This window comes from Pogoniulus pusillus, chromosome Z (assembly GCF_015220805.1).
Source record: "Pogoniulus pusillus isolate bPogPus1 chromosome Z, bPogPus1.pri, whole genome shotgun sequence".
Taxonomy (NCBI): domain Eukaryota; kingdom Metazoa; phylum Chordata; class Aves; order Piciformes; family Lybiidae; genus Pogoniulus; species Pogoniulus pusillus.
The window spans coordinates 46516948-46532618 of record NC_087309.1 but is presented as its reverse complement, the minus strand read 5'-3'; the positions used below and the strand labels follow the sequence as shown (position 1 = coordinate 46532618).

Below are 15671 nucleotides of genomic sequence, written 5' to 3'. Positions count from 1 at the left end.
CTTAAACACCTCCAGGGATGGGGGCCTCAACCACCTCCCTGGGCAATTCATTCCAGGGTCTCACCAATCTCATGGTGAAGGACTTTCTCCTCATGCCCAGTCTGAATCTACCCACCTCCACCTTTGGACCATTACCCCTAATGCTGTCACTACCTGATAGCCTAAAAAGTCCCTCCCCAGCTTTTCTGTAGGCCCCCTTCAGATACTGAAAGGCTCAAACTCCACAAAATTATTTTTGTAGATGACTGCTGATGGCTATGCAAATTTCTGATTCCAAACTAAATTTCTCATTTGCCTGAAGTTTCCTGTGAAGTTTCTAAACACAGGATTTAATGATGAAAGGAAACAAATGTGTAATAGTATATCTACATATAAAATATTTGTTTCTGTATTTCTACAAATAACATCTCTTATTTCCTTTTTCTCCTAACCTACATGTGTGTATTTAAAAATTATCCAGGAAAAGAATCAAATACGCACAATAACATTCAGAGGTGTTTTTTTTCCTCTTGTTTTCTAGTTGAGATTTTGGTTATAATGAAGAACAGAAGACTACAGGTATCAGCAAGAAAAAGAAAGAAAAAAGCCATCACTTACAACGGCCAAAAAATGTTAAATGCATATATACTGATATTTAGGGATGATGAAACAGCTAAACATATGCAATTAAGTCTGCCTTAAAACCTAATGTGCAACAGTATCAGATTAATGGTAGAGAGTAAGAAAGTACACTATAAAACTACAAATTGTAACTGGCTCGGTTCCATCTTTCTCCTTATTACCTCAGTCTCTTCTACTAAAACCCCCTTTCTTAATCCCAGACCAGCCCCTTGTGAAGAAAAACACTACTTTTTACATAAATGCATGTATTCAGGTAAACTTGACTGTGCGCATATAGTCCTGTTTTACTAACATTTTGCCTCAAGATAAACAACTTGAACTCAAAACCCACTGGTTTTCTTATAGAAAACAACTTTTAAGATGACAATCTACACAGTTGCTTTGAAATTAGACAATGGTAAGTATGATTGCTTATCAATGCCAATCAAAAGAACTAAGAAGTGTTCTTGAGGGGTTACGATAATGTCAGTGTCAAGATCAGCATAAACATTTAAACCTTGATATACATAGGCTAAACTTAAACATGTCATCCTTAGTCATGTATCCCTTTTGACAAAGATATTAGCTCAATCTAGAGCAACTCAATTATAATTCTCACACAAATAGCTAAAATTTCCCTGCAGTTGAGTGCCTGTGTCTACCACACCCACACAGCTGCCACTTATTTTTAATATAAATATTTTAACTGTTGGTTTCAGCCTTCTCTTGATATTATTGTTCTCTTGGGTCTTTGCCTGTCAGAGATTTTTCTAATCATCAACCTCATTCTCTCTGCCTCCTAGGAAAAACTTTTCATAAGATAATCAGATCCACCTGAACTAACCTCTGAGTGAGTCAACCAAAACAGCTATGTACTTGCATGCATTGCATTTCTGCACCTTTCATTAAAATGACTTAAAGACATGCCTGCATTCCTCCACAAAGTCTTACAACCTATTACTCCACCTTAAAAGTAATGCTACAGAAAGGATCTTCAAGAGCCCTGAAGTTATTTTTTAAACATATTAAAAAATTCTGAAAACTAACTTTGATAATTTCAAAACCTCAGTGTCTGTTTTTTATTAGAAATAAAATATTCAATTTGGTAAACAGCAATTATTTGATAAAATTATTTTGTATGCATGAATAAACTCATGCAATAGAGTGTAATGAACTTGTGTGCTGGAAAGCATCTCCATGGAAAAAGAACTTGGAGTCCTAGTGCACGACAAGTTCTCCATGGTACAGCAATGTGTCTTTGTGGCCAAGAGACCCAATGGCTTCCTGGAGTGGATCAAGAAAACTGTGTCCAGCAGTTCTAGGGAAGTTCTTCTCCTCCTCTATCCTGCCCTGATGAGACCACACCTGGAATACTGTGTCCTGTTTTGGGCTCCCCAGCTCAAGAGAGACTGGGAACTGGTGGAAAGAGCTGACAGAGAGCTACAAGGATGATTAAGGGATTTGAACAGCTCTCCAATGAAGGAAGACTAAGAGACCTAGGGCAGTTTAATCATGAGAAGGTTGGGAGAGGATCTTACTAACATGTATAAATACCTGAGAGGTGGGTGTCAAATTGAAGGTGCCAGTCTCTTTTTAGTAGTGCAGAGTAACAGGACAACAATAGGTATAAGCTAGAACACAGGAAATTCTACCTCAACATGAGGAAAAATTTCTTTGTTGTGAGAGTGATAGAGCACTGGAACAGGCTGTCCAGAGGAGTTGTGGAGTCTCCTCTCTCGAGATATTTAAAACCACCTTGGATATTTTCTGTGTGGTCTGTCCTAGGTGATCCTGCTTGGGAAGTGAAGGTTGGACTGGATGATCTCCAGAGGACTCTTCCAACCCCTACAGTTCTATGATTTTATGATAACTAACAAGCAAAAGAAAACTTCTGGAAGACAGATTTGTTGGTGGGAAGAACACCTTTTATAAAAGAGACTTCTGGCTACTACTCCCTATCTCCCAGTCAGCACCTTGCAGCCCTTTCAAACCTTTTGCAACAGAGTTGGAAAAAGGAAGAATCACAGCACTGTACGACAAGTTATTACCTTAACATCAAACTTGACAAACTTAAGTCCAGCTTGCTCGTCCTACAAAAGTGTAAGGATCACTACACTGGTATTGATATATTTAAGTTTGAAACTTCTTAATCTAAAAGGATTTCTTCAGTGAAAAATGAATGAAACATGACATGAATGTACAGCAGTGAAATAACAATTAAATGCCCTATTTAAACACAGCAGGATGTAGACAATGTTAGCTTAAGTCACATGCATCTTGCACAGTTCTGCCCTAGACATTTCATCACAGAGTGTAAATAGCTTCAGGCAAAGAAAAGACCTTTATCCTTGGACTGAAAAAATTGCTGTCACTAAGGAAGATGAGGGGTGAAGAAAAAAAACAACATAAATCTCCCTATCCCTCCTTAAAGAAAATAAAAATTCTGTTATAAGTAGGATGAAGTGTAAGTACACTGCTACTTACCTCTGACTGCCTGAATTACTGCCAAGAGATCCTTCACTTTGTTGTGAAAAAGCCTTCAGCATTTAAGTAATTTATTCTTGTTCAGATAGATGCTGAAATGCTCCTTTAAGGACTAATAGATGCCAACCTGATGGTGTAATCTAACCTAAAAGTTTTGAGACATGGTTTCCAATGATAGACTGAAAGTAAGGAGGAGATTCAGAAAATTTTAAACTAGAAAGGAAGAGACTGAGCTAAAACCAACCAAAACAGATAAGTTCATTTTTCTCACAGTTAAATTAGGATCAATTCAAATTATGTCAGTTTTTAACTGTGAAACTGCAGAAATACAACAGACGCAAGAACTTGATCTGTGGGTACTGAACAAAAGCGAGTGGCAAATTTAGCATCATATTAAATAATCTTAACAAAAGTTGCACCAGACATGCTCTATTTCAGAAACCACAACTGAATTTTATCTTCCACTTCATGAAAATCAGAAGTGTGAGTTCAGGGAATCACAGAGTCATTGAGGTTGGAAAAGACCTCTGAGATCACCAAGTCCAGCCTATGACCTAACACCACATCAGCCAAACCACGCCACCCAGGGCCACATCCACTCTTTTCTTAAAGGCCTTCAGGGGTGGGGACTCCATTACCAAATTGAGCAGTCCATTCCAGCATCTAATTATCTCTTCTGTGAGGAAGTGCTTCCTAATATCCAACCTAAACCTTCCCTGGTGCAGCTTCAGACCATGCCCTCTTGTCCTGTCACTAGTTGCCTGGGAGAAGAGCCCAACCCCCACCTGACTACAACTTCCTTTTAGGTAGCTGTAGAAAGCTATATGGTCCCCTCTAGGTCTCCTCTTCTCCAGACAGAACGACCCCAGCTGTCTCAGCCTTTCCTCATACAACTTTCCCTTCAGCCCACTTACCAGCCTCATAGCTCCCCTCTGCGGCACCTCACTATCAGTTCCAGGCCTGCTGACTGTGGTAGATCAGAAAAGTACAACCGCTGCTTATACCCATGTTCGTATTGGCTGCAACGTCTGGGCTCCATTTCCAGCACTGCAGGTAGGGTAACTTTGTCCTAGCATGTACACCAACTGTGGCACAGGTAAGCTTGAGACAAATTTATTTTTGCCAGCATGTATACGATTGTTCACTGTATGAACTTTGTTATTTTACCATTTTGTTACTTCTATCACCCGTGGCAAACTTTAATTGACTGTCCTTGTAATAAGGTGATGGAATCTGTATAAAATCTAGAGACTTTTTCCCCCCTCTGTGTGATGGTTTGGGTGTTGCCCGTCACCCTCTCCTCCCACCTTTGGAAATCACCCAGACTAAACTCAGCTGGCTCAGGAAATTGAATGAAGCTTATTATTTAGAGCTTAGCACAATATACAAGCAGATATTTACAGTATATACAGAAATATACAAGGTAAAAGGTAATACAGAAACACAGCTCCCCTCCCAGAAACCTGAGTCCCCAGAAGGGGCTCCCAACCACCCCTTCACTTTCCCTCTACCTTTCTTAACCTTACCCCAGTTTCAAGGAAGAATGGAGGTTCAGCCAGGGGGGTCAGGAAGCAAAGTGGATTAATTAAAGAAATGGCAGAGAGGCTAGAGAGAGAAAATGCAGCTCAGCCAGTTCCCCAGCAGAAGTGAGACTCCCTTATCTGTGTTTGGATTTTTGTTTTTATATATCTCAGCAAGCCTATGAGTGAGGTAGACATCAGCCTTGTTTTCCTTTCATAGCCTGTAATCTAGTTCTTCTCACCAAAACATTCCAGCTAAGCTCAAACTAGCATACTCTGTAAGCAAAAGATAATGAAGATGTGCATAAAATGTTTGTTGGAAAAAAGCATTTTAAGTTTACTGAAAATGTTACTAGAATTAGACTAATCTTCAGAAAGGTATGAACAACACATACTGTGAAAGAAAAATAATACATGCTGCTTCATAAAAAAAAAAAAAGAACTTACAGGACTGACAAGGATTAGTGAAAGAACTTTGTTTTGTTTCTTTGAAGAGGTAAGCTAGCACAAGGATTTTTATACCAATAGACTTAAGGATATGACAAAATATTCCTGATATGCTAAACTGCACAACTGTAATCCCATTAAATCTTGTAATGCAGTTTGCACAAATAATCATGAAGTCACAGGGAATCAGTGTTAAGGTAACAGAGAGAGTGTACAAAAAAGCCTGTATTAAAATGCATCCCAGTTTATACAGAAAGGTTTGAGGATGATTTCATAGAATCATAGAATCATAGAATCAACCAGGTTGGAAGAGACCTCCAAGATCATCGAGTCCAACCTACCACCCAGCCCTATCCAATCAACTAGACCATGGCTCTAAGTGCCTCATCCAGTCTTTTCTTGAAGACCCCCAGGGACGGTGCCTCCACCACCTCCCTGGGCAGCCCATTCCAATGGGAAATCACTCTCTCTGGGAAGAACTTCTTCCTAATATCCAGCCTATACCTACCCTGGCACAACTTGAGACTGTGTCCTCTTGTTCTATTGCTGGTTACCTGGGAGAAGAGGCCAACCCCCACCTGGCTACAATGCCCCTTCAGGTAGTTGTAGACAGCAATAAGATCACCCCTGAGCCTCCTCTTCTCCAGGCTAAACAGGCCCAGCTCCCTCAACCTCTCCTCATAGGGTTTGTGTTCCAGGCCCCTCACCAGCTTCGTTGCCCTTCTCTGGACATGTTCCAGCACCTCAACATCTCTCTTGAATTGAGGGGCCCAGAACTGGACACAGTACTCAAGGTGTGGCCTGACCAGTGCTGAGTACAGGGGCAGAATAACCTCCCTTGTCCTACTGGCCACACTGTTCCTGATGCAGGCCAGGATGCCATTGGCTCTCTTGGCCACCTGGGCACACTGCTGCCTCATCTTCAGCTTACTATCTATCAGTACCCCCAGGTCCCTTTCCTCCTGGCTGCTCTCCAGCCACTCAGTCCCCAGCCTGTAGCACTGCTTGGGGTTATTGTGGCCAAAGTGTAGAACCCTGCACTTGGCCTTGTTAAATCTCATCCCTTTAAACGTTGTCAGTATCTTAGATGTGTTCTTTAGCAACTCAGATGACACGCTTCACATGATAGCAGACCTGCTGGAGAGAAACGTCAAGAGGCACATGGTACAGCTGGTTTGTGAAAACCAAAAAGGGAAACAAAAAAAAAGGAAAACCCTGGACAACTATTTAATTATGGCTGATTTTTTTTTTTTTTGTGCATTAAAGAGGCCTAAAACACATTCCTGCATTTGCACATTATGTTCCCCTTCCAGCTATTCAGTTAATTAGTTTTATACTGCATTCTTCTGGAATTATAGAGGTATGTAGTACTTATTTAAAAAATCTTAATGATATTCAAATCTTGAAAAGAAAAGCTATTTTTTTCCCAAAACAAACAAAGCACTTAAGAATCAGAAAAGAAATACTGATATGCCTTAATATCAAGATGCATGGCCAGCAGGTCAAGATAGATGATTCTACCCCCCTTACTGTGCTCTTGTGAGACCCCACCAGGAGTACAGCATCCAGCCCTGAGGCCCTAAGAAGGACATGCACCTGTTTGAGAAGGTCCAGAGGCAGGTGTTGTGGAGGGCCTGTAGGCCCAAAAATAGGCTCATTTATGCCTTGCCCTGTCTGGACATGTTTTTCTGCCTAAACCAGAAGTAAATGTATTAAATGAGCAAAAAGGGGCACAAGAGACCTGGTGCCATAAAGTCTGGCCTGCCCAGGACCCCTGTTTGTAAACAGGTTGTGTGAACCCCCACATGCCCAGCTGATGTCTGCCTGGTGTAGGCCCATGTGATTCCCATATTTGGAGAACGCAGGCCTGTGGCTTTTGCCTATTATGGTAAGGTTTGGCTGACTGCCAACCTGATTGGTCATTCTAGTGGCCAGGGGCCCATTAATCTCTGCCCACATTTAATAAATAGGGGTTCACAGGTAAACAACCTGCTTGGACTCCATTGCTCACGCTACCTGCATAGCTCGGACTCTCCCAATTGCTCGGACTCTGTACATTGCTTGCCTGCCTGCATACTCACTTGCAGAGCTCACTTAAGCCTGCCTATATGTATGTGGAGCCCATAGTCTCCAGCCAGCTGTGCACACTTGCACACCACTGTGTTATCAGGACCAGATCATGTATTGCCTGCCTTTACCTACGGAGCACAGACTCCCCAGCAGCCGTGCACTCTATTATGTGCCTGCTGCCCTGTCATTGCCTGGTAAGCGCCACTGCCACCAAGTTACCAGGAAGCAGACTGAATTGTCTGCACACTATCGGCCTATGCAGCCAGTGTTACACTGTGCTGAGACAGCACGACATCCTTCTCTGCACCTGAGATCCTGCCTACGTATCCCTGGAGAGAGCATCCAGAAGAAGCCAGCAGCACAAGGTCAGAGACAGCAATTTCCCCAGAAGCCGGGAAGATTCATCCTTTCCCTTGAAGCCCGGAGGATTCCAGCCTCAAAGTCCATGGGCAAAGACTCCCCTGAAGTTTGGGCACTAAGCATAGGCTGTGATGTAGCTCCAGAGGGTGATTGATGATTAATAAGAACTGTAAGCAAATGCTTTAATGCCTCTGTGATATCTATTGTCTCTGCCACAGAGCAGAAACAGTTACAGCCCACTCAGATGGGCGAATAGTGTACAGACCCCAAGTGGCATTAAGCTGCGGGGAAAACTCCTCTCTCTGTTTATAGTTTGAATGTTTGCTAGTTATTAATAAGTTACTGTAGATATTAATCCTAGAATGTTTTCATAACCATGTAGAATCCTTTTATTATTAATATACAGTGGTTGGGGGTGGCAAGAGTTCAGAATATTGAATTTAATAAATATATATTTTTATATAACATTATCTCACATCAATTAATTTCTCCCCTCCGCCAAAATCGGCATAGGCAGCATGTATTCCCTCTGTGACAGTGGGTCACAAAAATTATCAGAGGGCTGGAGCTCATCTCCTACGATGACAGGCTGAGGAAGTTGGGTGTGTGCAGGCTGGAGGAGAGAAAGATCTCAGAAGACATTTTAAGCAGCCTTCCTGTATCTGAAGGATGCCTACAGGAAAGCTGGAGAAGGACTCTTTATAAGGGCCTGTGGTGATAGGATGAGGTGCAATGGTTTAAAACTAAAGCAGGTAGGTTAAGATGAGGTATTAGGAAGAAGTTCTTTATTATGACTGTGGTGAGACACTAGAACAGGTTGGCCAGAGAAGCTGTGGATGCCTCACACCTAGAAGTATGTAAGACCAAGCAGGATGAAGCTTGAAGCAGCCTGCTCTAGTGGGAGGTGTCTCTGCTCATGGCAGGGGGTTAAGAACTAGGAGATCTTTAAGGTCCCTTCCAACTCAAGCCACTCTATTTTATAATAATATTTCATGAATTAAAATGGATTTCCTATCAGAAGTGATAGATGGAGAACATAAAGTTGCTTTCTATAATAAATATCTAAGAGAGACAACATGCTTCTTCCAGAATTTAGTAAAGAGACTTTGAGAACTGACATTTACGACTATGAAAATAAAAGCACCAATTTACTATAAGGTAGCATAAAAATGAATGTAATAGAAAATACAATATGAAATACAGCTATGTTTGAAAAAAATTATAACATACTCTCCAGTATATTATTATTTAGGACTAATTCTACTTGTGTTTTTTTTGGCACCTTTCACTACTGTTCAGTTACTGTTACTATAGTGCTGGCCTGTCTAAGTTCCTGAAGAGCCATTGTTTGCTTACAGATTAGGTAAGAGTCAGGAAATATTCAGTAATTGTGAATAACTGAATAGATTGCTTAAAGAATGAGCTCCCAAGATTGGACTGATTATTGGATTTTCAGTTTGTTACAGTGAAAAAAACTACACTGAGCCAACTCAAACAAAATTGCAGAAGTTTTCCTGAGAGCTTCAAAACATTTATTTGAAAGAGCAGAGCCACCGATTTGCAAAATAATGTAAACTTAAATATGTCACAGAGGAAGTTTTGAGTAAATCTTTTCTGCACTTTGGTAGCTTTTAGGAACAGAGTCCCAATCTAAACCGATTAATTTTCTACTAAATTAACAAGCACGTGACATGGTTAATCACGACTAAAATCAAAGCTGTCTTACGCAGAGGCTTTTGTCTGCTTTACTTTTGCAGGCAAAGACAAGATGAAAAAGCATTCAACTTAGCAAGGAAGAGACTGAATAAGGATGGTGGCTATTACTTTTTGAGATTGAACATGGGAAAAAATCAAGTGGTGGAAGAACACAGAGGTTCACAGAAGTGACACACTGCAGGTGACTACTTTGATACAATGCAGCTCTACTGTATATACTGCAAAATATTCACACTTATTTATGCTGCTTACTTCCCAAGGCACCAAATTTGGATTTGTTTTCATGATTTTCTCAAGGGTGCACAATTCTAATAAAGTCTCAGACTTCAAGAAAGCATTTTTCCATTTAAGGCTGGTCCCAGATCTTTAAAATTTAACAAACAGAAATAAAACATGAGTTTAAACTGGCATTCTTGCCAGATTTGGAGTTTTGCTCTTGTTTTTAATTTTTTTTTTTTAAATTTGATTACCATACCACAATTAGAAGCACAAAACACTTCACACCTCAGTAAAATTCTTATTACTTAAATGCTGGGTTTCACTTTAGTTGTTGGGTTTCTCTGCTCATATAGTACTCTGTAGATTTTCTGTTTTCTCATGTTGACAATTTTCATTATCCACAGATTACCAGACAGTTTACAAAAATGTTCTAACAAGAAAAACTTTTCTTGTTTCTAACAAGAAAATACCTACTTCTTAAATACTACCACTAACATTTAAAACCAACATGTAGTTAAGTAACTGGGTGGATGGTATTTGTCTAAAGCAAATTTCAATCAAGTATATTCACAGGTTTACACTACAGAACTTTTTCAAATATTTGATTAAGTACTTCAAAATGCCGAAATAATTCAGCACTCAAATTATAGTGTTTGATGTAACTTCTGGCATCCCTACAGCGAATGTCACATAAAAGAAAAAAAACATCTTATTTAAAGTAAGGTCTTGACAGCAGTCTGGCATAGTCGACAATCTTATTCACAAACTGGAAAGCTGGTTATAATCAAACATGTATGGGGGGAATTAGTTTTTTTTCTCTGTCTTCTTGAAACAATGTCAATGCCTAAATTTTCACACCCCCTCCAATCTTCCTTATTAATCTCTGAACAAAGAAAATAAATAGGCATAATATGTAACACAAACAATTTGATATACTAACAAAGATCAGCCAATGGATGCAAAAGAGATGTGCTGTGCTGTCACCTGCTCATTAACATTCTGATAGATTTAGCCCTGATTCTGCAAAAAGTCTAATATGATGTAAGGCTTACTCTGGTCTTCTGGTCTTACTGAATTTCCTAATGCAGCCAGCTCAGAGCATAGACAGACACTGTGCAAGTGTCTGCACAATCTGCATAGACATACCTAATAGAGCACATCATAACTTACTCTCCATCATATGTTCCCCAAGAGGATCAGCAGAGAACAATGGAATAACCTCCTGCTACATATAAATTAGTTTCACGATAGTAGTTTCCTTTAAATATATGCAATTTCTTAAAAGTGAAATAATGTGGAAGGGGTTAAGTGGGGCAAAATTACTGGGTCAGTTATAACATAGGTCTACTGCTGTTAGACTTCATTGTTTTCAAGCTACAGTGTTTATAAAGTTTCTTCTTCAGCTGTAAATGGCTGGTTCATAGCAAAGGTCTCCTTCATTTCTTTCACTTCCCATCTTTAAATATGGTACCATTCCATATGACATCCTAAACCGAGCATATCTTCAAGTATCTCTGGATAATTAATTCACCTACTCTTCTGCTAGTTTTAGAGGTTTGTTTGTTTGTTTCTCTCCCCCCCCCCCCCCCCCCCCCCCATTTGTATCTCATTGTTCAATATCTGTTTTGGTGGTACAATACTTGGAACCAAGTGTTTCTACAGGTAATGCCTTTGTAACAATGAAGACACAATCGTGACCATATTGCAATGTAAATTGATGTTTAGTTTGCTCTCTATTACAAATCTTTGACTTACTATGGCTTTCCTAATGTCTCTAAGTTGTAAGTTTGTGTGCAAAATTATTTTCCTTAATACTAACATCCCAACATAACTAAAAATGTACCAAATTTTTTCCTCCTCTGAAGGCTTCTAAAACCTGTCTGGATGCATTTCTCTGTGGACTACCCTAGGTGATTTTGCTTTCACAGCAGGGGTTGGACTTGAGGATCCCTGGAGGTCCCTTCCAACCTCTAACATTCTGTGATCCTGTGATCCCCTCCACCAACTTAGTACTTCCTGTAGTAGAATGCAGTATTTAGTACTCAGTGACACTTACTTTTGTTTCTTGATAATTAATAAATTAATGTTTTTTAACAATATTTTTCCAATATGCATAAGATCCAACATAAATACTCAGTCTTTGTTTTAATTTTGGTAACATAGCAATCATAAAATATACTATAGTGAGATGTTGTCACACAGACCACAGTGAAATCTGAGATAAACCACCATAATAATTTTATAAAAATCTAAACATATTTACAACTCTTAAGTGTCTTCACAACTAGTACTATTACAGAAGTTTAGAATCCTTTGCTCAATGGAATTTTGTTTCTTTACTACTACATGACAGCAGATGACACTAAATTGGGTGGGAGTGCTAATCTGCTTGACAGCAGGAAGACTCTGCAGAGAGATCTGGGCAGGCTGGATCGATGGGCTAAGGGCAGTTACATGAGATTCAATAAAGCCAAGTGCTGGGTCCTGCACTTAAGTCACACAAACCCCATGCAATGATACAAGCTGGAAAGGTGCCTGGCCAAAAAGGACCTAAGGGGCATTGGCTGACAGACAGCTAGACATGAGCTAGCAGTGTGATTACGTGGCCAAGAAGGCCAACGGCATCCTGGCCTGTACCAAGAATAGCATGGCCAGTAGGAGCAGGGAAGTGATCATGCCTCTGCACTCAGTACTGGTGAGGCTTTGCCTCAAACACTGTGTTCAGTTTTGGGCCCCTCACTACAAAAAAAGTTATTGAGTTGTTGGAGCATGTCCAGAGGAGTGCAACAAAGCTGGTGAAAAGAGTCTAGAGAATAAGTCTTATGAAGAGTGGATAAGGGGGATTGTTTAGTCTGGAGAAGATGTGGCTGAGGGAAGACCTGAAAGGAGGTTGCAGTGAGGTAGGGCTCAGCTTTTTCTCTCTAGTATCAGGTGATAGCATGAGAGGAAATGGCCTGAAATTGCACCAAGGGAGGTTTATATTGGCTATCAGGAAGAAATTCTTTATGGAAAGAGTGGTAAGGCATTGGAATAAGTTGCCCAGAGAAGTGGTGGAGTCGCTGTCCCTGAAGGTGTTCAAGAAACATGTGGACATGGTCCTTTGAGATGTGGTTTAATGGCCATGGTGGTGTGAGGTTGACAGTCTTTTCCAACCAAAACACTTCTATGATTCTAAGATACATTAGGTTAGCTGCTACTTAATGTTCCTGGTATACATTATAAAATTTAATCTGTATCTTCATAAAGCTGATGGTTCAGAACTGTTGAATTCCAGCAGACTTTGGAGAAAAAGATATTAGTATCTGGCTATAGTGAGAAACGGAAACTTCAGAAACATACTTTTAACTCCATACAAACTGTGTTGAAGATAAAAGCTTTGTTGTAAGTGCAAACAGACTCAAAAAAATTTTAATGTTTAGATTACCAGCTGGAGCTTGTCAGGCCAAGTGAGATTTTGTTCTGTTAAAGTAGCAAAGACAATCTGAATCCCAAACTTCTAAGGACGGGTTAAAAAACCCCACATACTTTGGCTTGAATCTCCACCTTGTTCTGTTCTGATTGCTGTTGGCTCTGAAATAATACCCAGACTAAGAGCTGGAAAAGGATTTAAAGGTAAAAAAGACCATGAAAGCATGGGTAAAGGAAAATAAGGGTTGTTTTTTTTTTTCATTTACCTAACTATTCACATGTTGATTTTATTAGATACCATGGAAATACCTTAGAAGCAAGAATAGAAGGTAACAAATTCTATTTGTTTATAAACAAAACCTTTCCCTAAAGACTATTCGTAGCTATGGAGCCATCCCTTTCAGCAAAACTAGCTATGCGCAGAAGAAAGTACAACCACAACATATTTTGTTTACGTACTTTCCCACAATGATTTACACTTTCATATTTGCTATATTTGCTTTATTAAATTCTGGAGTCAAAACACACAATATTTTTAGCAACTTCACAGCTATTTTTCTCTACCAGTGTCAATGGTCATTCACATTTAGACCAAGGACCATTAACATATTCTTCAATGGCTAACCAAAAAACTATGTGGTAACTATCAGTACAATGGTGTTCTGATCACTTCTAAATGTTTAGACTCATAAACTAATATCTAAATTAAAGCTGTTCTTATATTTAATCCAAAATCCTTTATAATCCAAACTACTTGCCAGTTATACAGTAGATCTCCCACCTGCCTTTCAGTTATCACTTTAAAGCACTACGCTCATTCTACCTAATGGAGTAGTTCCACTCCTTGAAGACTATATCATAAAATCACAGAACTTTAGAGGATGGAAGGAAACTCCAGAGATCATCAAGCCCAACCTTCTTGCCAAGGCAGGATCACCTAGGGTAGCTCAGGAATGCATCCAGGTGGGTTTTTAAAGTCTCCAGAGAAAGAGACTCCATAATCTCTCTGGACAGTCTGTTCCAGTGCTCTGTCACCCTCATTGAAAAGAAGTTTCTCCTCATGTTGAGGTGAAACCCTCTGTGTTCCAGTTTGTAGCCATTGCTCCTTGTCTTATTGCTGCAGATCAGTGAAAAGAGATTGGCCCCATTCAATTGGCACCTGTCCCTCAGATATTTGTACACATTGATAAGATCTCTTCTCAGTTTTCTCTTCTCCAGACTAAACATCCCCACGTTTCTTAGTCTCCATCGGGGAGATGCTCAAGTTCCCCATCATCCTCGTGGCTCTCTGTTGGATGATTTTTAAAATATTTATTCATAAGATGTGGATTTTGTAATGGTACATTTTGTATCACCACAAAGTTTTTTTACTTTGGCAGTCCTACAACCAGCCCTTCATTTTCACTGCTTGATTAAAAACCTCACAGTGACGGTAAATACAACACTTCCACCTAACCAGTATCACCATTAACAGGATGCTTAGTATCTCCTCATGAGATTCTTCTTCCAGGTCATATCATACCTTTCTTTTTTATTAAAGTTGTGCTTCACAGAATCTTGAGAAATAGAACATGTAATCTCATCCCTCTCAAAAGGCAGGACTTTTTCTGCATCAGTTCTAGGAAGTACCTGTTATTCAAAGGTTCCGCTCTGTAGGTCACCATATTTAAATATTAGGGAAGACTGCCTAAAGGTAATCTAAATCTCCTTTGCTGTAGTTGAAGTCTTATATCCTGTCTTCTCCACAGGGATTACATATAACAATTCCCTCTTCATGGTAGACATTGTTGTTAATATGTCTCTTTTTACAAAGTCAGGTCTTCTCTAAAGAACGTCCCCAGTTCTTAAAATCTTTCAAGTATTATGGTTTCCAGTTCATCAGCCACCTTTGCTGCTTCCCTCTCTGCCCTCCTAAGATGCCTTGTTTCTTTTATGCAAATGCAATCAGCAAAAGCGAGCAAACAATTCAGGTTGATGACTTGCACAGACTGATACAAAATGAGCCTGTCTTGCCCAGAACAGCCCATTTTATGTATTTACAGTAAACTTCAGTATTTTTCAATACCATGGCATTATGAACTTGTTCTAAGCTTTGTATTTATTATGTTTTGTAGATTTTAAGCTGCTTAAGTGCCACCTAACATCTTGTGGTTTTGAGAGACATACAATGTTTTCTTTGCTTTGATCTGGTCCTAACTTCTGTGAACTGACTCCATCTACCCATCCAGCACAAAAATATTCTACCAAAAATTTTGAATACTTTTCTTCCAATTTAAACTGAGTTAGATTCGTGAAAGCAGCTCCAAGAGTTTAGCGGAAGAGAAGAGAGTCACTCAGCTCTATGTTTTAACAACTGCATGTGAAAATGCAACCCTAGTATGTAAGTTTTAGTTTTCTTTATTTTCTTTAATCTCTCCCTTCTCTGTTCCACATATTTCTCTAGTCTACAAATCTAATAAAGGTTGTCTGTTGTACTCTCCAGATCAGTAATAAAAACGTTCCCAGAACTCCTGCTTTGCTGCCTAATTGCAAACAATTCTCTAAAAACATTTTGTTAACTTCTGCTTAATGTTACTATCTCTGCAAGTGCTTTACAGAATCTCAGAATGATAGGGGTTGGAAGAGACCTCTGAAGATCATCTAGTCCAACTCCTCTGCTAGAGCAGGATCACCTAGAATAAATCACTCAGGAACTTCAGTCAAGCTTCCTTATATGCTTCAGTGAATGTCACCAAGTGATTTTAATGTATCTAATTTATCTAATTAGTCTCTAGCTGCTTGTTCTGCACTTGAATGTCACTGATCCCAGGTGACCATATGATCAAAGTCCACTGCTTGTCCTGGCAG

At 39.7% G+C, this 15671-nt stretch overlaps 1 protein-coding gene across 2 annotated transcripts in view; it reads right to left on the bottom strand.

The window, feature by feature from the left end:
• Nucleotides 1–15671, bottom strand: part of CWC27 (CWC27 spliceosome associated cyclophilin) — a 142906-nt gene that overhangs the window by 30786 nt on the left and 96449 nt on the right. The window lies entirely within an intron of this gene.